Below are 25,497 nucleotides of genomic sequence, written 5' to 3'. Positions count from 1 at the left end.
CCCCTTTGCCCCCAAGGCCCAATCCTCAAGGTCAGACAAGGACATTCTCTTGCCAGCTCCTGCAATGGTAGGGACCAACCTCACAGAGAGCAAGACCTGACTGCTGCCAGGCACATAGGAAGAAAAGTGGGCTGGCTCAGTGGGTCAAAACAGAGGTGGGCAGGTGGGAGATGAGGACAGGATGAACATAGCTTCCACATGACAGTCCCAGCAAACCCCTGCTCTTCCTGGAAACATTTTGGAACCCAAATCAAAGGTATGGGATGGAAGGAAAGGATAGAATTGTAGGTGGGAGAAAAAAGTAGAAGAAAGAATAATCATTGTAATAACATTACAGCCAGTATTTACTGAGCCTTTACTATAAGTACATTAAGCAATTAACATGAGTTAATACATTCAACCCTCCCAACAACCTTATGAAGTAGGTTCTATTATTACCTCATTTTTTATATTAGGAAACTGATCCCACAGCCAGTATTGAAAAATGTCCCCAGGGCCTCCAAGACACAGCTATCACTCTGAATGGCCAAGAAGAAAAGGCCAACTTGTCTGGGAAATGCCATTCCATATGACAAAATGGGAGCCTCGCAACCTGCTATTGAGAGCGTTTGTCAGAGTATCAAGGAAGAAGACAACTTGGCCCTGAGGGCATGGGCACCCTGTGGTGCTGGCCCACCAGCAGAGGCACCCACCTCCCTGAGCAACAAGGTAAGTGTCCATCATCCTAGATCACTGTCTAATTGGAGGGCTTTCTGTGAGCCTCTGGTCCTTCAGCCTCTTGGATGGGTCTTACTACATAGCACATGGCACAACCAGATCCTCAAATCCTACCCAGGGATGAAGATTTGATGACCAGATCTTTATCTCCTTAGCACAGACTTGTAATATCTGGTGTTTTATATACATTGTTTCATAAAATCCTCAACCCTTCCAGGTAAGTATTTTCATGTCTTCCTTGTATGTCCCATGACAAATGAAGAGTCTGAGACTCCCCTGTTAAGGGATTTCCAGTGGTCAAACAGCGGGTAAGGTCAGGAGTCAAGTCTATGCCTGATTCTGCTCTAGTCATTCGTGGGCTTCTCTGATGGGTCCCATTCTAAGGTTTAAATTGTTTTGGGTGCTGTGGGCTTTGATCTCACCATTCACACTCTCTTCCCAGGCCCCTGACCCAGCAGGAAGCAGAGGCCAATCCCCTCATAAATGTCTTCCATTCAGGGTCTTCCAGTCTTCTGCCCATATCACCTCAGAGGGCTCAGTGAGGAAGGTGTTTGCTGCCCCCGCACCCGCACCACCTATCCCCACCACGCATGCTCATTCTAGGCCTCCCACACCCACCAATGGAAACAACCAAGGTTCATTTTGCACCAAGCCCCAGCCCAAGTTCTGAATAGACAAGAACCTTCCCATGTTCTGCTCAGCCCCAACTCCACCTACTGGGCATTAGTTGAGCCTTATAAGGGAGCAAGAACATGATGGGTTTCAGCTGCCTTTGAAGAGAAAGGCTTAAAGAGAAAACAAATCCACCAAATCAGTTCACCCTGGTTGTTTTTCAACTAGAGGAATGATGGGCAAATCAATACTGAGCCACTCCTCCAATGGTCCTGGGACTCACACACCCCCTTTTGTGATGGCCAGGCCTGCAGCAGAGCGCTCAGAACAGGCAGGTGCCCACCTGCCAGGCATCACGTGGACAAGTCCTACTAACAGTCTTCTTACCAGCACACTCTGGTAAGAAGGGGTGCCCCCTGACAGTTGACAGAAGAAATGGACATTGTGCATTTAGCCAGAAATTCTTACAGGAAGGCCTCAAAGCATTTCATTCTTATCATCTTTTAATCATGTTACAAGGGTGATATGGTTAACACCCAATCCAAATTTTCAGGTGCAAAATTTAATTTCCCCAGGTTCCAATGAGTTGAAATGAGACCACCTAGATGGGGAGGAGGAGATGTGACCTGGGGGCGTGACTTGGGCCTTGCCCAGTGACTCAGTGGTCCACAGAAAGGACTGTGTCTCTGTAGTACCCGGGCAGTAAGCACCACAAAGCAAAGCGCAGTGGCGGGAAGGACCTGGAGATCCTCTTCGCTGCCGCAACAAGGATGTGGAATGCTTTTTGTCCATAAACAAAAGAAGAAACCGGAAGTGACGTCACAATCAAAACAAGCTGGGACTTGAGTATCTACAGTGAATTGGTGACCCCAAATGGAAAAGATCCTGCTCGCTTGCTGTTGGCTATGGAAGGTGGTTGTGAGGCCCTGCGCTCCCACCAGGTGGGCCTTCGCCTGCTGCCTCATGACTGCCCGCTGCGGATATTTCTTAATATCCAAACTCCAAGGATACACTGGATACCACTGTTATAAAACCAAGGGAAAATTATGAAGAAATGTTTACATTACTGAAACTACAGTTGAAAGCATGCTACATCAGCAAATCTGGACATGGAGCCCAGCTGATAATGGAAGAGTGTCCCAACAGTTATAGTCCAACTGGCATTAAAATAGGACATCAGCTGGAGTCAAATTGCAGAAGCATCAGCTCAGGGTGTTGTCATGGAATCAAATTCATATTGCCTCACTGATCTGATATGAGCATGTGTTCTCGATCTGTGAAGTCCTTATGAAAAGGATAGTGAAAATATTCAAGAGCAAGTAAACTCTGACCTGGAGGTGGCTTCCGTCCTATTTAAAGCTGAATGCAATATCCATACATCTCCTCCAGGAATCCAAGTAAGGCATGTCTACAGTCCCTCTACAACAAAGCACTTCTCACCCACAAAACAGTCAATTACTCTAACCAGTAGACACAGAGGAAATGAGGTCTCAACCACACCTCTGTTAGCAATTCTTTACCTGTCCAACAGTTGGCTGCTCAGTGAGAGATGCTCTACTTGCCACTTGTATGGAACAAGAAAATGATGTCAATCACATGGATGAAGACAGATTTACTCCTCTGATGTGGGCTGGAGTACACAGGCAAATAGCTGTAGTAGAGTTTCTACTTCAGAAGGGTGCTGATCCCCAGCTTCTAGGAAAAGGCCGAGAGACTACACTGTCCCTGGCCTGTACTAACGGCTACATAGATATTGTCAAAGTGCTGCTTGATTGTGGCATTGATGAATACTTTTGTAGGCTCACCTTTGCTTTGTGCTGTACATGGAAATCATGTGAAATGTGTAAAAATGCTTTTAGAAAATGAAGCTGACCCAACAAATGAAACCGACACTGGATATAATTCTATGGATTTAGCTGTAGCCCTGAGCTATAGAAGCGTCCAACAGGTTGCTGAGTCACATTTATGGAAGCTGTTCAAAATACCAAGCAGTAGACACTCTTCAGAAAGTGTTGTCTGCCCTTTCCTTTACTTTTTTTTTTTTTTTGCCTACAGCACCCGGTATTCCCAGGCGTTTCCTTTACTTTTTGGCCCTTATAAACAATAGCTTTGTTTGCTTATAAGTTTTTAACTCAGGTGCAATATTTACTGATTTTTAGTAAGTTTTAATAAATATTCCTCTGAGTAATTCATTGGTTTCTAATAAAATTAATGTTGATGCTTTTTTGTAAATGTGTTTTATAGCATATTTCAAATGATAAAATTTTTGTGGTATGTAAATATTTATGGTACAGATAGTTACCTGTCTTTGTATTGAATGCTATAATTTAACATTTTCAGGAATTATTCTACTCTATTCATCTTCACTCTTGTATTCATTTACTAACTTTATATAGAGTTTGCTATAAATCCATAGAAAAAATTATTATTGAATTAAAAATGCACAGTATGTTTACAAAATGTTGTAAATAAATAAAGTACATTTTCAGTTTAAAAAAATAAAGAGATGTACACCTGGAAGCCCAGATTTCTTGATCTGAAAGACTACCCCCACACACACCATTCTGAGATGGCAATTTAATGGCCGCAAATGCAAAATGCATTTGGGACTTTACCAAATTATAGAGGTCCCATTCACCAGCTGGCCACTCCGTACTCTGTGCCAAGCTCTTTGCATGAATATGTCTTTAAATCTCAAAATAATCCTGTGAAATACCTCAGTTTTATAGAAAAAGTGGAGGCTCAGAGGAGGTGAATGACTTGCCGAGTGTCACAGAATTCGTTGGGAGGAGTACTAGGATTCAGCTGCAGGGTGGGCTCCGACCCAATGGTACCCACCACTTTTCAGTGTCCACAAGAAGGTAAGCAGTGCCTTCTACGTTTCTCCTTGGCATCCATAAATGCCTGTCGATACCAGGGTCCATAAAGCTTCTCAAGGGAAGAGAGCAAATCCACGCCCCATAGAGCTAGTAGCTGAGTACAGTGCTGACAATGAGAGCACTGACACTAATTTCGGGGACAGGTCTCCCCAGTAAGCATAAAATCCCGGCCCTGAGAGAAACATATTTGCAACATGAATTGGCTAGAGGGAAAAGCAATGACCTTCACTGGAGGGTTTCAACTAATTAGTGTTTTTTCTAACACAAAAACCAAGCCTTCAGAGGGCCTTTCCAATCAGGCTTTATAAGCAGTTCTCAAACACGAGGAAAGACTTACCAGGTGGACCGGTTAATAATGCGGATTTTGTAATCCAAGAAAACACGATAATTTCAAGAGAAACATCAACAGTGCTTTATTCAAAGTAATGTCCATCGCTAGCTACACATTTCCCCCATCTTTCAGGTAATTAGTGGATAGCATCCCAATAGAACTTTTCTTGTTTTGAGGCAAACCATTCAGAGACCCAATTTTCCACTTCTTTGTATGTTTTGAAGTGCTGCTCAGAAAGTGCGTGTGCCATCGGAACAAGTGCTAATCTGAAGGAGCAAGGTCTGGTGAATACGGCGGGTGGGTGAATACTTCCCGGGCAAGATCTTTTAATGTGTCTTTAACTGGTTTTGAAGTGTGTGATGGTGCATTATCATGAAGCAAAATTACTTTGCTGTGTCTTCTGGAACATTCTGGTCATTTTATGATCAAAGTGTGGTTCAAAATGATTATTTGTTGTCGGTAGCGATCAATATTAATGGTTTCACCTGGTTTTAGAAGCTCGTAATACACACACCTCCCTGACCCCACCAAACGCAGAGCATTTTCCTTCTGAAGCGATTTGGCCTTGCAGTTGATGTGAATGGTTGACCTGGATCAACCCATGATTTTGTGTTTTTGGGATTCTCAAAATAAACCCACTTTTCATCGCCAGTCACAGTTCAATGCAAAAAAGACTTTCTTTCAAGCCTTTGAAGCAACATTTTACTGATGACTTTTTGGTTTTCCATTTGTTTCTCATTCAGTTGATGTGGCACCCATTTTCCTTCCTTTAAAATCTTTCCCATTGCTTGTAAACGATCTGAAATTGTTTGCTGAGCAACATTTAATCTTTCTGCGAGTTGTTTTTGAGTTTGACACACATCTTCATCCAATAATGCTTGTAATTGTTGGTCTTCAAACTTTTTCTGTTGATCTGGACGTTGTTTGTCTTTCACATTGAAGTCATCACTTTTAAAGCACTTAAACCAGCATTCACAAGTATCTTGAGATGGAGCATGTTCATCATAAGCTTCCCGAAGTATATGATAACTTTCAGCAGCACTTTTCTTCAAAATAAAATAATGAATTAAAACCTCCCACAAATGTTCTTTTTTTGGCATGAAATTCGACATTTTTAAAGGTAAAAATATCTATGATGTTAACACCTTCAGCAAATTTGACATATGAAGTTTTGAAGCTTGCTGTCAATACAACAAAATAGCATACATATCAAATCGCATATATATGAACATGTGCAACTCCATCTATTGAAAAAAATCCGCATTATCAACCGGTACACCTGGTATTGCTGACTCCTTCAGCCATAGTAATATTTCATCTTTGATAAACACATATTAAGTTCCTATTGATTGTGAAAAGAATTGGATTTTTGATGCCTTTTCACTAGTAGCTTATGATGACCTAATTAAGGACATATAAATACTCATGAAACACCTGGAGTAAATGTGGGTATAGCCTTTCTTAGACAACAGGACAGAGGAAGGGACTGGCCTGGGCTTGTGTATGGATGGAATATGATGCTGCCTACTATACAGCTTGAGTGATTCGATGCATCATCCAGAAAAGAAAAGCTATTTTCTTGAATGGCCTGTTGCACTCACTTTTTTTTTTTTTTTACTTAAGGGATCAAAAGCTTTAAAATGCAAATGTTTATGGAATGGTAATAAATAATGCCAAGGCTACTCTTTACCACTTTAACCTGAATTATTCCTTGGGATCAACTTCAACTGTCTAGCAGTCTTGGGGTTGGTTACATGGCACAGGTCAGGAAACGAAATATGTGCGGCCTGGAATGGGACACTGAGAAAGAGACAGGCAGGAGGCATCAGGCAGGTGGGCAACCTGGGGTCTGCTGGGAGAACCCAGAGAGGAAAACAAGACAGAAAGACAGACAGACAGACAGACAGCACAGAGAGACCACCCTGGTCTCCAAACACAGCTACAACCATTTCCCAGAAAACAGAAATCGACACTTCTCTGCAGTCACGGAATAAGGAAATGGAAAAGGACCCTCTTCTCAGATCAAATAAATAGAAATAACAAAGAAAGCACTTACAGTGTTGCCATCTGGTACCGTGCAAGAATGCCCTTCCCTTCCCTTTTATGTCAGCATGCAGCTATAGGTATGTATGTGTCGGTCCACTTCCTCTGACTTTCAGTATGACAGTTTTGCTACTACAAAGCTATAACAAAGGATTGGACACTTTTGGAACCCTATGCTGGTTTCTACTAACATTTTTAAATAGTCTTATGATTGCAATTATGATTATTTAAAGTCAACACAGCAGCACCAGGCCACACGCTAACCACTAACAACTGTAGCTGTGGAGTTTTTGTTTTCCTGTAAAATCATTTTGTGATGTGGCATTAAGGGGTTGAACTAGTTGACTTTCCAGCTCCCCCCGGCCCTGCACTCTTCATCCTGTGTCTGTACAAAGTAAATGGAATGGCCTTGTGTGCACTCTGAAGACAATGACCTTGGAACATGCTGGCAGCATCTGGGGTTGCCCAGGCCCTGGGGGGAGCATGATTCTGCCAGATGTCACAACCGATTTAAATAAAAGAAAGATGAGAACCAGCCAGAGGGAACTGAAGCTTGACAGCATCCCTGAGGGTCTGTCCAGTGAGAGCCAGAGCAGTGTGGGGGAGGCAGGGGCGATCTCCTCTGCCCAGGATACACAGGCAGTGCTTGCTGTAGCCACTGTGATCAGAGCCCAGATATGTCCTTGCTTGTCTGCAAAACCACAGTGCAGGCTGAGAAAGGTGAGAGCTGAAGCTGTTGGGCAAAGGGACAGGATGATGCAAAAGTGTAGGGCCTACAGAAAGGTGGAGGAGTGTGGGGAAGAAGAAAGCATAAAGGCAAATTCACTTTTCCCCTTCCCAAGAGAAGTTTGCATGAGCTAGGATGTCCACAGAGAGGGCTAGGATGGTGACAGATGTTCTGCTTCCAAGAGAGAAAGGAGATAATGATCATCGCTTCATATTTAAAACCACAGCTTAATGGCCAGAGATCTTACACACCTCTATGTCCCTCTGCAAAGCCTCTGCAAGGACAACACATTCAACCTCCAAGTCTACCTGGGGACAATGAAACACTGAAAAAGAATTTAATGAAGAAAGCAACCACAGACTTCAGGAACAAAAGTGAGAACTTTTATTTTCTAGCCGGCAAGACTCTCAGATTGCTTTGTTTAATTTCCTTTTCATACTGGAGCACGTCTCCATAGTAACTCCAAGAACCGGGGAGCCTCATGAGGCCAGGTGGAGGCTGGAGGACTATCCTCTTTGGGATCATAGAAGACCCCTCAGGGAGAACCATACTTCATTTTGATTTCCTCCCTCGCCATCTCAGTGTTTATGAACTGAAGTGCTCTAGAAAGGCTTCAGGACTGAACATTATTATGCAAGAAAATAAACAAAATTAAGGAAGAAAAAGGATACTCAGTGAAGTCTCTTCAACAAACCAGAGTGAGAACTTTCTCCTGCTGACTTCTGACTTTTGGGCACAGGAGCTATACCTGACGAAATACAGGAGGCTATCTGCAGAACCTGAGTACCAATGATTTACAAAGCTCTGAGTTTGATTACCCTCAAAGTTCCATACCATAAGGACCTACTGTAATCCATTTTGCTGATGGAGAAACTGAATTGTGGTGAGATCATGTGATTATCAAAATGAGATTATTAAAAATGAGAATTGACTAGCATGGATCAAATCTACAGCTATGGTCACATATTACAATGTGAGTGAACCTTGAAGACTTCATGCTAAGTGAAATAAGGAAGTCGCAGGAGGAAAAACACTAAATGATTCCACTTATATGAGGTCTCTAAAGTAGTCAAACTCATAGAAGCAAAAAGTAGCATGGTGGTTGGCAGGGACTGGGAAGGGGCAGGATGGGGAATTGCTGTTGAATGGGTCCAGAGTTTCAGTCATGCAAAATGAAAAAGTTCTGGAAATCTGCTGTATAATTGCATGTAGTAAACAACACTGTACTATATACTTAAAAATTTGTGAAGAGGGTAGATTTCATGTTATATTGTTTTATCACAATGAGAAAATAGCTATAGCTGTGAGTAGCTTAACAGTTGTGTCTGCTCCTTCCTAGTGCTGCTGCAAAGAAGAGTTTGAAGACTTTTCACTTATACTATAAAGGAAAATGTCTACAGCCATAGCTCTAGTGAAAAGAGATGACAAACATGGCCAAAGACATGAAGAGACATTTCACTGAAAAGGCAATGCAGATGGTAACCATGCTCCAACGAATGGGAGGAAATGATTGTAAATCATATATCTGATAAGGGTCTAGTGTCCAAGATATGTAAGGAATTCATGTCCCTTTGAAAAGCCTCTGCAAGGACAGTCAACACATTTAGCCTCCATGTCCACATGAAAACACTAAGAAATAATAATAAGAAGAAAAAAGAAATAATAAAAAGTAACACAATTAGCCCTGGCCTGTGTTGCTCAGTTGGTTGGGTGTTATCCCATGCACCAAAAGGTTGCTGGTTTGATTCCCCGTCAGATCACATGCCCAAGTTGTGGGCTTGACACCTTGTAGGAGGCATGCAGGAGGCAGCTAATCGATATCTCTCATATCCATATTTTTCTCTCTCCCTCTCCCTTTCTCTCTCTCTCTAAAATCAATTTTAAAAAATGTAAAAAAAAAAAACTGGGCAAAGGACTTGAAGAGACATTTCTCCGAAGAAGATATACAAACAACTAGTAAGCACATGAGAAGATGCTCAATATTACCAGTCATTTAGTAAATGCAAATCAAAACCACAATGAGATACTACTTCATTCCCACTAGGATGCTTGATTCAGTAAGACAGAAAATAACAAATGGTGGACAAGATGTGAAGAAATTAGAATCCTCATACATTGCTGGTGGGGAAGGGAAATGGTGCAGCTGCTTTGAAAAACAGTCTGGCAATTTCTCAAAAGGCTAAACATAGAGTTACCATATTATCCAGCAATTCTACTCCTAGGTATATACCAAAGAGAGATGAAAATATCTATCAACATAAAAACTTACACATAAATATTCACAGCAGCATTATTCATAATAGGCAAAAGTGAAAACAACTTAGTGTCCATCAACTAATGAATGAATAAGCAAAATGTGGTACACCTATACAGTAAAATATTACAACAGAGATGAACCTTGAAAACATTAGGTGAAAGTAGCCAAACACAAAAGGCCACATATTATAAGACTAGAGGCCTAGTGCACAAAAATTTGTGCACTCGGTGGGTGGGGTCCCTCAGCCCGGCCTGTGCCCTCTCGCAGTCTGGGACCCCTCGTGGGATGACCACCTGCTGGCTTAGGCCCGCTCCCCGGGAGATTGGGCCTAAGCTGGCAGTCAGACATCCCTCTGGCAGCCTAGGTGCCCTCGGGGGATGTCTACTTGCCAGTGGGGAGCAGGCCGAAGCTGCAGTTGGACATCCTTAGCACTGCTGAGGCGGTGGGAGAGGCTCCCACCACCACCACTGTACTGGCAGCCATCAGCCTGGCTTGTGGCTGAGCAGAGCTCCCCCTGTGGGAGTGCACTGACCACCAGGGAGCAGCTTCTGCATTGAGCATCTGCCCCCTGGTGATCAGTGTGTGTCATAGTGACCAGTCATTCCCAGTCTTTCTGCTGTTAGGGTCAATTTGCATATTACCCTTTTATTATCTAGGATAGAGTCCTGGTGCATGGGTGGGGCTGGCTGGTTTGCCCTGAAGGGTGTCCCAGATCAGGGTGGGGGTTTTTCTGGGGTGCCTGGCCAGCCTGGGTGAGGGACTGAGGGCCGTGTTCAGGCTGGCCACAGCCTTCAGGGTGGGGGTCCCCGCTGGGGTGCCTGGCCAGCCTGGGTGAGGGGCTGATGGCTGTTTGCAGGCTGACCAAGCCCCCAAGTGGGGACCCTCACCCCATGAGGGTGTGGCCATCCTGGGTGAGGGGTTGATGGCTGTTTGCAGGCTGGCCACCAACCCAGCCACCCAAGCTCCCAGTGGAGGCTGGCTGGAAACAGGTATCTAGGATTTATTTATCTTCTATAATTGAAACTTTGTTGCCTTGAGCGGAGGCCACAGGCAGCCAGGGCAGGCGGGAAGCTTGGCTTCCTCCATTGCCAGGGCAACCAAGCCTCCTGCTTGCTCCATCTCCGTGGCCGCGGGCCGCCATCTTGGTTGTGTTAATTTGCATATAGTCACTCTGATTGGCTGGTGGGTGTGGCTTTGGGCATAGCGGAGGTGCAGTCAATTTGCATGTTTCTCTTTTATTAGATTAGATTTCATTTATATAAAATGTCCAAAATTGGCAAATCCCTAGAGACAGAAGGTGAGTGGCAGCCAGGGCCTGGGAAGAGGGCAGAATTGGGAGTGACTGGTAATGGGTTCTGGGTTTCTTTTTAGAGGGATGAAAATGCCTTGGAAATAAATGATGATGGTTGCACATACCAGTGGACAAAGTGTACTTAATTGTACACTTTAAAAGGGTGAGTCTTACAGTGTGTGAATTATATCTCAATGAAAAAAAAAGATTTAAAATCATGGTGAGATAGTATTACATACCTATCAGAATGGCTAAAAAAAAGTGATAATAGCAAATGCTGGCAAGAATGCAAAAAACTGGATCGCATGTTGTTGGTGGAAATATAAATGACCCAGCCACTTTGTAAAATAGTTTGGAAGTTTCTTTTAAAATGAAAAAAATAGATTTACTATATGACCTAATAATGACAACCTTGGGCATTTTACTGCAGAGAAATGAAAACTTAAGTCCATACAAAAACCTATACATGAATGTTCAAAGTAGCTTATTCACCATAGCTAGTAACTAGAAACTAGCAGTAAATGTTATTCAGTGAGTGATTTAACAAAGGATGGCACACCTATAATGAGAAATATTACTCAGCAATCAAAAGAAAGACAACAACTTGGATTAACCTCAGGGAACTTTGCTGAGTGAAGAAGACAATCTCAAAAAGCTATGTACTGTAAGGTCCTACCTATACAACCATTGAAATAAAATTCTACAGAGAACAAATTAGTGGCCACCAAGGTTTAAGAATGGGTGAGGAAGAAGGTGTTTCTATAAAGGGGTAGCACGAGAGGCCCTGGGGTGATAGGGCAGTCTATATCTTGATTGAGGTGGTAGTGACAGGAAGCTACACATGTGACAAACTTGTCTAGAGTTTTACACACTAGTAAAATCCTTGTACACTGGCAATTTCTCAAAAGGCTAAACATAGAGTTACCATGTGATCCAGCAATTCTACTCCTAGGTATATACCAGTGGTCGGCAAACTACGGCTCGCGAGCCACATGCGGCTCTTTGGCCCCTTGAGTGTGGCTCTTCCTAAGCTTTAGGAGTACCCTAATTAAGTTAATAACAATGTACCTACCTATATAGTTTAAGTTTAAATAATTTGGCTCTCAAAAGAAATTTCAATCATTGTACTGTTGATATTTGGCTCTGTTGACTAATGAGTTTGCCGACCACTGGTATATACCAAAGAAAAATGAAAATATATATCCACATAAAATGAGAGAGAGAGAGAGAGAGAGAGAGAGAGAGAGAGAGAGAGAGAGAAGTGCATGTATAACTGGTGACACCTGAATTAGCTCTGTGGACTTTACCAATGTCATTACTTGGTTTTGCTATTGTACTATAGTTATATAAGATGTTCACCACAGGGGAGAATGAGGGAAGGGTACCAAAAACCTCTCTCCATTTCTTTGCAGCTGCTACTGAATCTATATTTACTCCAAAATAAAGTCTTTTTTTCAGTAATTATATAGTAAAGCATTAGTCAATGTTTAAGAATAATTGCTGTGTTTCAATAAAATTCATAGTTGATGGCAAAAGTAGAAAAGAAATGACAGCCAGCACAGTCAGCCACAAACCATCCCCTCTATGTGTAGGAGGGAGTTCTCCTCTTACTGTGAATGCCCATACTCAAAAACAAGTCAAGGGAAAACCAAGATGGCAGCATAGGTAAACACCGGAGTTTGCTGCCTCGAACAACCACTTCAAAAATACAACTAAAAGACGAAACGAACATCATCCAGAACCACAGGAAGGCTGGCTGAGTGGAAATTCTACAACTAGAAGGAAAGAGAAAAGCATACTCAGAGGAGGCGCAGTGCGGAAGTAAAATACTAAGTTACAGAGGCACACATGGGGTGGGCTGGCGGCTGAGGGCACGGTTGTCATTTTCAATCAGGAGGGAGTCTCAGGCTCTGAGCTCCAGTTCCGGGCGAGTCTCTGGACCTGGACTCATACGGGACCCAGACTCATATGGGAGAAGCGGGACTGTCTGGCATCAGTTGGAACTCGAGGGCAGCTTTCTCTCAGAGGGGCTTGCAGCAATTGCCAAGACACTGAGAAGCTGGGCCTCTGAGAGCAGCCATAATTGCTAGCCCCGCCCTATTGATCCCATGGGACCTGCCCTTCCCAAACCCTGCAGGGAGGCTTTTGCTGGATAGCCTCAGGCAGAGGCTAGATTAGCACCTCCCTAGAGATCCAGGAGCCAGTGTACCCAGAGGTCAGAGTGGGACCATCCAGTTTGCAGCTCGTGGAACCATAAAGGACACACTCAGGGGGCAGACTCAGTGAGCACCAAAGCCCCACTGAAGCAAGTCTTGCCCCGGAGGGGTGTCTCCAGCACAGAAGTTCTCCCACTGCAGACACAGCTGATTCTCACAGCCAATTGGCCTGGAGGTTAATTCCTCCCAGTGATACCTACAACAATCAAGGCTTAACTACAACAAGACTCTGCACAAAGCCCACAAGGGGGACACCAAGAGTGTCCTCCTCAGGTAATTGGGGAGGCTGAGCCACTGGGCCCTAGAGGACACTTAGCACAGAAAACCACTTTATCAACACAGGGAAGCATAAAAAATGCGGAGACAAAGAAAAAGGACACAAATGACAGAAATGGAGGAAAGCAAACTACTGGATATAGAGTGCAAAACCACACTTTTAAGGTTTTTCAAGAATTTTCAAGAAACTGCTGATAAACTTAATGAGACCTACAAGAAATCCAATGAGACCCTCGAGGTTGTGATAAAGGACCAACTAGAAATTAAGCATACACTGACTGAAATAAAGAATATTATACAGACTCCCAACAGCAGACCAGAGGATCGCAAGAATTAAGTCAATGATTTGAAATACGAAGGAGCAAAAACACCCAACCAGAAAAGCAAAATGAAAAAAAATCCGAAAATACGAAGATAGTGTAAGGATCATCTGGGACAGCTTCAAGCATACCAACATCCGAATTATAGGGGTGCCAGAAGAAGAGAGAGAGCAAGATATTGAAAACCTATTTGAAGAAATAATGACAGAACACTTCCCCTACCTGGTGAAAGAAACAGACTTACAAGTCCAGGAAGCGCAGAGAACCCCAAACAAAAGGAATCCAAAGAGGACCACACCAAGACACATCATAATTAAAATGCCAAGAGCAAAAGACAAAGAGAGAATCTTAAAAGCAGCAAGAGAAAGACAGTCAGTTACCCACAAGGGAGTACCCATAGGACTGTCAGCTGACTTCTCAACAGAAACTTTGCAGGCCAGAAGGGAGTGGCAAGAAATATTCAAAGTGATGAATGCCAAGAATCTACAACCAAGATTACTTTACCCAGCAAAGCTATCATTCAGAATTGAAGGTCCAATAAAGAGCTTCACAGATAAGAAAAAGCTAAAGGAGTTCATCACCACCAAACCAGTATTATATGAAATGCTGAAAGGTATCCTTTAAGAAAAGGAAGAAGAAGAAAAAGGTAAAAATACAAATTATGAACAACAAATACACATCTATCAACAAGTGAATCTGAAAATCAAGTGAAAAATCTGATGAACAGAATGAACTGGTGATTATAATAGAATCAGGGGCATAGAAAGGGAGTGGACTGACTATTCTTGGGGGGGAAAGGGGTGAGGGGGATGCGGGAAGAGACTGGACAAAAATGGTGCACCTATGGATGAGGACAGTGGGTGGGGAGTGAGGGAGGAGGGTGGGGTGGGAACTGGGTGGAGGGGAGTTATGGGGGGAAAAAAGAGGAACAAATGTAATAATCCGAACAATAAAGATTTAATTAATAAAAAAATAAAAAAAAAACAAGTCAAGAACATCCAGTGTGGACCACATATGTATCCTCACTGGTCCTCTATTTTCCTCCATGCACCTCAACTATCATCTCTGGATCTTCATTCTTGCTCTTCTCTATCTGAATTCATCCTCTTCTCTTCCCTCCACCTATCCTAACCCTTCCCTCCTCATGAGGCCCAGAAGCAGTATCCATCTTCCCATGTGGGTTAATTGTATTCCTCCAACTACATACTGGAGTTCAAACACCAGGTGCCCTTCTACCGTATTCTCCATAATACATGACACAATGCTAAGAATGTAGGAGGTACTCAAAAATCCTTGTTGATGGGATAAAATCCAGTCTGCCTTAAGGTCTTTTATTCTTACTCTCATGAAGGAGAATGGGTACATGTGAAGATATATGAACCATGACAAACGTTTCACACATAACCACTACTTTGTACTTTCAAATGTCATTTCAGTTGGTTTCAATGCAGTGCTGTGAATGAGGCATAGCAGATATAATTAGACCCATTTTACAGGTAAGGCAACTGAGTTCAGAATGTTAAGTGATTTCCAAAGTCACAGTTGATGCTGATTCAGGTTTAGAACCCAAGACTCATTCAAAAGCCCTACCAAGTTGCAAATCGCCACATTAAAATTTAATTTTAAGAAGGTTCATCATTAAAATTCAAATCTTCACAAAGGAAGTGTAACGTTTTGCAGCACAAGATGTGGTGTTTAGCCAACACCTTGGAAGTGGCTGAAGCCCTGTAGGAAGAGGACAGAGAATAAATGTCTTAAAAGACATTTGATCAAGGACAAATTGGAAGAACACAGGAAAATGTCCACTTCCAAAATATATCCTAAATCCAGGCATTTCTCCCAGCGCCACTGCTATCTATTCCCTCACTCGAGCCTCTAGTCCTCAGATCATAACACTCCATTCAATGGCTTCCCAAAGCACAAAGATCTAAACATCTTATCCTTGCTTAGAAAGTTCTAAATGGTGTGGCTCCTGCTCACCTCTCCAAATTCATCTTGTTCCATTCTTCCTCCACCAACAATGCTCACACATACTTTTCCAACCCTCAAGTGTGCCAGGCATCTGTCTTGGCCAGTAGCATTGGTTTTCTCTTCTACCTGGAATGTTTTCTGCCTGACCTTTGTTTAGCTGGCCATGTGTCATTCAAAGTTCAGTGTGTTCTCACCTCAACCAAAGTAGTTACCAGTTCCTATCATATTACTTTCTTTTAATTCTTTGCCAAACACCTATCACTATCTGATATTTGTTTCATTGACTGATGTATTGCCTGTCTCTCCCTCATCCCACTGCAATGTAAGTTCTAGGAGGGAAGAGAGAGGTTTACTTTTGTTCTCTTTTGTATTCCCAGTGCCTAACACATAGTAGGTGTTCAATAAATATGCATAGAGGAAGGCAGGAAGGAAGAAAAAGTCTACCACCCTACCTACTTCACAGCTCTAGCTCTATTTGGCCAAACAAATGGCCTAGTAATGACAACCTGAGAGTAGAGTAATAGCCTTCACCTAAGAAGTAAATGAATTACATGATCATAGAAACCTTAAAAGCACCGTGAAAATAGTATAGGTCATCTTACAAGGTCTAGGTCAAGCCCCCCTCTTCTCTGAGATCTTCCTGGAATACTCAAGGCCTTTCTACTCCCTCCCTGCTCTGACTTCCTAGAGCTTTATTGCCCACACTACCCATGGGATATGTAATAATCCCCATATTTTCATTGGTATGAATGCCTGCTATGTGAGGGAATCCTGCTGGGTCTTGAGAATATAATGATGAATAAGGAGTTTATATATAATTTACACCCTGGTTCCAGGCCATAGATATTAAAACAATATTTGCATAATTCATTATTTGACTATATTTGTGGTAAGTGACACAAAGAAAAGTGTGTACTAATAGCATAATTGGAGGACAAAACCAGACCAGCTGGATAAAGGAAGGAAAGCAGGTAGGAAGTGGGTCAGGGAAGTAACAGTTACTCTGTAAGCAGAAAGCCTCTCCAGTGTAGGAGGCAGAAGTCCAGTGAGCCAAAAATAGAATGGACTTAAAGTCAGGAGACCATGGTCTCACTTTTAGTCCTATCACTGTCTACCCACATTCCATTTCACTTATCAGGCCTCAGTTCACTTAACTGTGATTACTAATATCAGAAATAATTAAAGTGTTTGTAGAACCCTCAGAAAAATAAAATATTACCACATAATTTTCCAGAGATAAAATCATTTAATTTCAACAAACAAAACATTTATTGAGCATGTTTTACGTGCTTAATACAAAGATCCATAAAGGTGAATGGGTTTGCCCAAGATTAATATTAGTTAGTAAGGACAGTCCAGATTAGAATCCAGATTCTCCTGAATCCCAGCACTGGATTCTTTCCAAAGGTATCCACAGCCCTCTACAATCTGGTCCAACTCCAGCTAGGCAATTTCCCACTGTTCTCAATGTTAGAAGCCCAATGGCTGAAATCATCCCATCAATGTTTACTCCATGTCTTCTGAAATTCTGGGCCCCATCATGAGGTCACCCATCCCCCTTTCATAGCTCAGATTGTGAAATGGCCCCTAACTTTGAGTGTTTGTCTCAAGTAACACCTCCTCTTGTACCATTCTCCTATCACCAAGTTGGTCTCCAGCAGTGGTTCTTGAAGTCTACAATTTCAGGGGGTTCGTGAGATCAAAACTATTTTTGGAATAATACTAAGATGTATTTTTTACTGTGTTGACATTTGCACTATTGGTGCAAAAACAAAGGTGAGTAAAACTGCTGGCACATAGAGCATGTCAAGGCAATGACAGCAAATTATACTAATAGGCATTATATTCTTCAGTGCCTTGTGTGGGGGAAAAAGAAAAGCCAATTTAATTTAAGAATGTCCCTGATGAAACAGTAAAAATCATTCATTAAACACTGACCCTTGAGTAAACATGTTTTACTCATGTTTACTCAAGGGTCAGAAGCACACATAAAGCACCCCAGCTGCTTTTCAAAGTACAATGGTTTGCCGGGAGCCGGTCCATCCTTGCTGCTTGACACAGTCCCTGCAGGGAAGAAACATCTGCACAGCATATGTTTCAAGGGATCTGGTGTATATAGCATACTGTTCTTAATATGTTTGCTCCCCTTAGCGCTAGCTATGTGTTTTAACCAAGGTCACCTCTCCGAGAAAGGTTGTTTCCCCAGGTAGGGATTTTTCCCTGAAGTTAGGGAGGGGATAAAACCCATTAACTAAGTGCCAGGCGGGTAATCACTTTAACTACAAACAATCACGCTTAAGCTATATAATCTTTACTCCCTGGAATGGAGATAAGAAACTCCCTAACCTTTGCAATAGAGATTGACAGGATTAAAATCAACTGGTATAAATACAGGTGTAGCAAGACAACAGGACACAGAACCTAGAGACAGAACCTAGCAAGAGAACATGGCAAAAGATCTTGGACAGAACCTGGATAGAACCTGGCAGAAGAACCTGACTACAGAACCTGGCAACCAAACATGGCTGGAGAACCTGGACAGAACCAGTCTGGAGAACCTAGCGATAGAACCTGGTGAAAGAACCTGACTGGAGATCCTAGATAGAACCAGGCGAGAGAACCCAACCATGCTGGTCAACTGAACGCTGCCTCCATGTCATTCCTTCTTCGCCGACTCTGTCCACACCTTTGGGGACCCCTGGACCTGCTGGGGCAGGACCCCAGCAATGGTTGTCAAGGGAAAGCACTGTGTGACTGAGTTCTGAGCTGAAATAGTGGCTTTCTCCATGAAATACTGTTTTTACTGGAAAGAATAAACAACAGACAAACTAGAGTTATTCAGATTTGAGTATTTATGGACATTTTCTTGAAAATGGACAAAGTAAGCCTGTCACTTCAAAGAAAATAACTACCAGTATTTGTTCTAGAATTTTAGAAAATTTGACACTGTGTGCTTGACATTTTCCCAATGCTAAAAGACTTTCTTGATGACATTGATGGAATATTAATGAATAGAATTTAAAAAAAATTTTAAATACCATTTTAGAACAGTTTTAGGTTTATAGCAAAATTGAGCAGAAGGTACAGATTAATATCATATAAATTAACATATGCAAAATCTGTATAACTGAATTTTCTAAACGGTAAATTCACCATGTTACAAAATCATGCATTGGGGAAAAAAATCCAAAGTGCATGACAGACTAATGGATTTTCATATAGGAATACAAAAAGTTCATTGGTAAAATTTCAGATTCTGCAGTGAAACTAACTTCTATGAAAATACCACTTTTTGGAGTTTAATGTGTCAAAGAAGAATACAGGTGCTAAAATATCTGTTAAACTGAAGTTACGTTCCTCCATCCCTAAGGGCTCTATGTTCTTGAACAAACAGCCTGGGAAACTAGACTGTCTCAGCAAACTTCCAGGGACATTTTAAATCAAATACTTCTAGGGCAGCACAGAAGATCTCGATAAACCGAGTTCTGACTATCTTCATCCAAACCTCACTTTAAAAACTACAAATCATCTTCCCCATTCCCATTTGCTTTTGATAATCAGAAATGATTACTGTTCTTTCCTTCCCTGCAGTATATTCTACCCAAGTTTGACCAAATGTTCTTAATGGGCCTAGTCAAAAAGAAACATCAACTTCCAGTGCCAGTCAAGATGAAGTAAGCTGGAAGCCTATGACTTTTCCTGATTACAATTAAAATTCTCTGCACATAATACCAAAAGCAACTACCTGTGGACTCTGAAAACTAAATAATTAAAGGCAATAGGACCTGAACAAATGAGGATAAATCATGGAATTATGCAGCAAAATCTCCAGGAAAAATCCCCTATCTATCCAGAAGACCCAGCAAGAGGGCTCCAGTGTACTGGAGAGTATGGAGAAAGTCCCTGGTTTTCTCTCACCCAGCCTTGCCCTAAGGCCAACCCCAGGTCTGCACTGCAGTAGTGGCACAGGCCAGAAGAAATAGATAACCTGAATAGTCCTGTCTATTAAAGAAATTGAATCGTTTGCAAATACCATGATCTTTTATGTATAAAACCCTAAATGCTCCCCCCAAAAAACTATTAGAACTAATAAACAAATCCAGTTGTTATAGGATACAAAATCAATATGCAAAAATCAATTGCATTTCTTTATACCCACAATGACCTATCTGAAAAGAAATCAAGAAAACAATCCCATTTGTGATAGCATCAAAATGAATAAAATACTTAGGAATAAATTTAACCAAGAAGATAAAAAGATGTGTGCACTAAAAACTTTAAAGCATTAATTAGAACCTGGCCAGTGTGACTCCGTGGTTGAGTGGCGACCTATGAACCAGGAGGTCACGGTTCAATTCTAGGTCAGGGATCCCCAGTGGGGGGGCATGCAGGAGGCAGCTGATCGATGATTCTCTCTCATCATTGATGTTTCGGTCTCTCTCCCTCTCCCTTTCTCTCTGAAATCAATAAAAATATATTTTAAAAAAACATTGATGAGAGAAATTTTAGAAGACAAAAATAAATAAAAACATACCCCAGGCTTATGGATTGGAAAAATTAATATCATTTAATTAATATAAAATTAATAAGTATTTGCTAAATGTAATATAGGAACATTTTAGCAATATTAATTTGGATTCTAGGTTACTAGAATCCAAAAGCAATCTAGAGAGTTAATACAGTCCCTATCAAAATTCCAATGGCATTTTTCACAGAAATTAAAAAAATAATTCTAAGTTTCATATGGTATACAAAAAAATAAACAAAATAACTTGAATAGCTAAAGCAATATTGAGAAAGAAGAACAGAGTTGGAGGCATCATGCTTCCTGATTTCAAACTATATTACAAGCTACAGTAACCAAAACAGTATGGTACTGGCATAAAAACAGACACACAGGTCAATGAAACAGAATTGAGTATCTAGAATTAAATGCATGCATAGGTAGCCAGTTAATTTACAACAAAGAAGGCAAGAATATACAATGGGGAAAAAACAGTCTCTTCAATAAATGGCGGGGAAACTGAACAACCACATACAAAAGAATGAAGTGGGACCACTGTTTACACCATACACAACAAATCAACTCAAAATGGATTACATACTTGAATGTAAGACCTGAAACCATAAAACTCTTAGAAAAAACCTAGGCAGTGAGCTCCCTGACATGGGTCTTGGCAATGATTTGACACCAAATGCAAGGGTAATAAGAGCAAAAATAAACAAAGTGCCTACATCAAAACGACTCTATGCAGCAAAAGAAACCATCGACAAAATGAAAAGGCAACCTACAGAATGAGAAAAATATTTGCAAAACATATATCTGGTAATGGGCTAATAATCGAAATATATAAGGAATTCATACAACTCAACAGCAAAAACAAACAAATAACCCAATTTAAAAATGGGCAGAAGATCTGAAGACATACAAATAGCCAACTAATCATCAGGGAAATGCAAGCCAAAACCACAATAAGATATTACCTCACACCTGTTAGGATGGCTATTTTCCAAAAAAATAAAAGATTACATATGTTGGCTAAGATGTGAGGAAGAAGGAACCCTGGTGCACTGTTGGTGAAAATGTAAATTTGTACATCCACTATGGAAAACAGTATGAAGTTACCTCAAAAAAAAATTAAAAAAGGAACTACCATAATAACCATCAATCCATCTTCTGGGTATATAACCCAAAAAAAGAAATCATTAGGTGAAGGTGAGGGACATTTTCCCTCCCATGTTCATTGCAGCATTATTCGCAATAGCCAAGATATGGAAACAACCTATTTCTGTTGACAGGTGAATGGATAAAGAAATTAATTATGAAATATTATTCAGCCTTTAAAAAGAAGGAGATTCTGCCTTTTGGACAACATGGGTGGACCTTGAGAGCATTATGCTAAGTGAAATAAGTCAGACAAAAAAGACAAATACCATATGATCCCACCTATATCTGAAATCTTTTTTTTTAATGAGATCCTACCACACACCCATTAGAATGTCCACTTTTTTTTTTACCTAACACCAAATACTGATGAGGATGCAGAAATGGAGTGCTCCCACATTGCTAATGTGAATGCAAAATGGTAGAGCCACTCTCAAAAATAGTGTTTCAGTTTCTTATAAAGTTGAACATACATTTACCTATGATTCAGCAAACCCAAAAGAAACTGGAATTCATGTTCACCCAAAACCTGCACATGTATGTTTATAGAAGCTCCAGTAGCCTAATACTATAAACAACCTAAATATATCTCAGCTGGTAAGTAAAGAAATGAAACTGTGGTGCATTCCTATAATAGACTACTTCTCAGCAATCAAAAGAAGTGACCTATTGACACACAACATGGACGAATCTCAAGTGCATCCTGATAAGTAAAAAACAAAGGCCAAAGTAAAAAATGCAACATACTAACAAACTGCATTATTCCATTCATATGACATTCTGGAAAATGCAAAACTAGTGGTGGAGAACAAATCAGTGGTTCTCAGAAGTTGAGTTGGGTGAGGGTCTGACTATAAAGGGGTGACACACGGAAGGTTTTCTGTGATGATGGAACTTTTCTGTATCGTGGTTGTAGTTGTGAATATACAGCCATGTGCATTTGTCAAAATTCATAACTGTACATGAAAAAAAGAGTAAATTTTACAGCATGTGGATTTTAAATAGTAAGTAACCTATAAAAATCTCTCTCAATTTTGTTTACTTTGCTCCTCCCCCTCCCCACCACCCCCCCCCACCACCACCACCACCACCACTGACTCTGTCATAGTCCAGCATCTATCTGGTAACTTTATAACAACCACTACCTGTTCTCACCACATCACTTGGGAAAGAGAGGAGGCAGGGGAAGGAGGAGGGAGGGGCAGAGAAGAGCCCTGCTTAGACTTCAGAGCTCCCTGAATGAGAGACATTATTCATTTAACAAGTGTGTGAGGCACCATAAAAATCCACCAAATATACAACAGTAAACAAAACAGATATCCCTGCCTTTGGGTAGTTTAGTCTACTTGGTTAGACAGTGTCTGAAGAATGAGAAAACAGGGACCAAGGTGGCTTAACTAGAATGGCTGCCATCTTTAAACCTAACAAAACCCCTCCCTCACTGGTTCTGCACCCTTCACCTACAGCTGTGTATGTATTAATCCACCCAAAGCCAAACTTCATGGAAGAGCTGTCCACTCTCACCATCTCCATATCCATCTCCATATCCTCTTGTCCACCCACACGCCTCAGACCCTCACAATCTAGATTCTCCTCCCTCCCTCCATGGAAACTGTCCTCAGTTAGGCCACCAAAGTTGAGGGGTTTTTAGTCCTCATCTTACTTGACTTCAACAGCTTTTGGCTCTGTTGATCACTTATCCTTCTGGAAACATGCTGTGCCCAGGACTCTCCTATTCCCCTTATACCTCTGACTGCTCCTTCCCAACTAGCGATAGCATTCCACAAGGCTCAGCCCAACAATAGATCTCTACTCCTCTCTACGTCCTCTCCCTTGGAAATCTCATTTGATCCAGTTTCAACTGACATCAAATTATTGTTCAGTTCCAAAGGTATATCTTCCAGACAGCACCCTTCTCAAAACTCCAAACTTATAGACCCAACCACCTCAACTCAATACATCCAACATTAGACTCATGAATTCCCCTACCAAACCTATTCCCATTTCTCAGTGTTGGTCCTCGCATAGTTTACATGCCAGAACACCGGAATTATCTTTGACTGCCTTCTTTACCCCTCAAATCCAAACCATCATTAACACCTACTGATTTTATTTACTAATCTCACAAATTTGCCTACTTTATTCTATCCCCACTGCCTCCCCCATAGTCCAGCATCTATCTGGTAGCTTTTTAACAACCTACCTGTTCTCACCACATCACTTGCATCCCTTCCAATCCAGTTAGTGTTTTCAAAGTGTAAATTCTATTCTATCACTCTTTGCTATCAAAACATAAAAGGTTTCTCATTACTGTTAGGACAAAATGCAAATCCTCACCAAGACCTATCAGTCCCTTCATGGTCTGGTCCTATCTAATGCTCTCTCCTCATTCATCTCATTCATTCCCTTTGCTCCAGTCACAGAGGCTTGCTTTCATTTCCTCAAAGGCACCGCGTACCTTGCTACCACAGAGCCTTTGCACATACTGTCCTACTCTGGATTGTTCTCATCTCCCCCAATGCCTCTTCATCCAGCATTTCTTAGCTCCAGTATCAATGCAACAGAGAAGGCTTTATATATCCCTAAGTTTAGGTCAAACTCCCTGATTCTTTCTTTTCTTTCTTTTAGAACATTTTTTATTTGAAATTATAAAGTCATTAATGTGGTCATTTGATTATGTCAATCACCAACACTAGGACTATAAGCTTTATGGATCAGGGAATTTGTATTTTGTTCAACACTGAAACTCTAGTGTCTAGCCCTGCCAGTGTGGTTCAGTGGTTGAGCATCAACCTATGAACCAGGAGGTCATAGTTTGATTCATGGTGAGAGCACATGCCCTGGTTATGAGTTCGATTGCCGAGGGGGGGGGCGTTGCAGGAGGCAGCCAATCAATGATTCTCTCTCTCTCATCCTTGATGTTTCTATCTTTCTCTCCCTCTGCCTTCCTCTCTGAAATCAATAAAAATATATTTTTTAAAAAGAATCTCTAGTATATAACACAGTAGCTCCTTCACAGTAGATACCCAATAAGTATTTGCTAAAGACTGAACTCAACAATCCCACAAAATGATGTATGAATAATGCCATACATGTCCACACTCCTTGTTTTTTTAAGTAAATCTTTATTGATGAGAGTATTACATATGTCCCCTTTGTCCCCCATTGACCCCTTCTACCCTGCCCCCACTCCCTGCCCCAGGCCTTCACCACCCTACTGTCTGTGTATATGGGTTATGCATATATGCATACAAGTTCTTTGGTTGAAATCTTCCAACCCATCTACCCTCCCCTGCCTTCCCTCTGAGAATCCACAGTCTGTTCTATGCTTCTGTGTCTCTGGATCTATTTTGTTCTTCAGTTTATTTTATTCATAGATTCCACATATGAGTGAGATCATGTGATACTTGTCTTTCTCTGATTGACTTATTTCACTTAACATAATACTCTCCAACTCCCTCCATGCTGTCTCAATGGGTAAGAAATCCTTCTTGTTTACTGCTGCATAGTATTCCATTGTGTAGATGTACCTCAGCTCTTTTACCCACTCATCTACTGATAGGCACTTGGGCTGTTTCCAGATCTTAGCTATTATAAATTCTGCTGCTATGAACATAAGGGTGCATACATTCTTTCTGATTGGTGTTCTGGATTTCTCAGGATATATTCATAGAGTGGGATCACTGGGTCAAATGGCAGTTCCATTTTTAATTTTTTTAGGAAACTCCATATTGTTTCCCATAATGGCTCTACCAGTTTTCATCCCACCAGCAGTGTACTAGGGTTCCTTTTTCTCCACATTCTCGCCAGCAGTTGTCATTTGTTGATTTGTTGATGGTAGCCATTCTGACAGGTGTGAGGTGCTTCCTCATTGTCGTTTTATTTTTTTATGTTTTAGAAACTGTTTATTTTCCATCAACCTTATTTCTGTTCTGTTAAGAGTTTATGGAAGAACAGCTGAGGACCACTCAGTAGTTGTTCCTACCCATTCGGTGACCTGAGCAGTGGGGGCTGCAAACCAGTCTTCAGTGGCAGCTGAGTGCTCATCTTCAGTAGGAAACTTCTGAATGGGCACAGTGGGCACCTGCACCTTCAGACCAGTCTGCAACCTCAGGCTGAGCAGCAGTGAACTCAGGAGCAGGAGCAGTCCATTCACCCTGAAATCCCTCGTGGTCACAGCCTTTTCAGCAGC

The 25,497-nt window shown here is 41.5% G+C and overlaps 1 protein-coding gene and 1 pseudogene across 1 annotated transcript in view; one reads left to right on the top strand and one right to left on the bottom strand.

Moving 5' to 3' along the window:
- The window catches only part of LOC132228141 (ankyrin repeat family A protein 2-like), a 96,542-nt pseudogene extending 91,863 nt beyond the window's left edge, over positions 1 to 4,679 (top strand).
- Positions 1 to 25,497, bottom strand: part of CCDC3 (coiled-coil domain containing 3) — a 133,121-nt gene that overhangs the window by 96,124 nt on the left and 11,500 nt on the right. The window lies entirely within an intron of this gene.

The sequence above is a fragment of the Myotis daubentonii genome, chromosome 1 (assembly GCF_963259705.1).
Source record: "Myotis daubentonii chromosome 1, mMyoDau2.1, whole genome shotgun sequence".
Lineage (NCBI taxonomy): Eukaryota > Metazoa > Chordata > Mammalia > Chiroptera > Vespertilionidae > Myotis > Myotis daubentonii.
The sequence above is the reverse complement of the archived record's forward strand: the minus strand, read 5'-3'. Positions and strand labels throughout refer to the sequence as shown.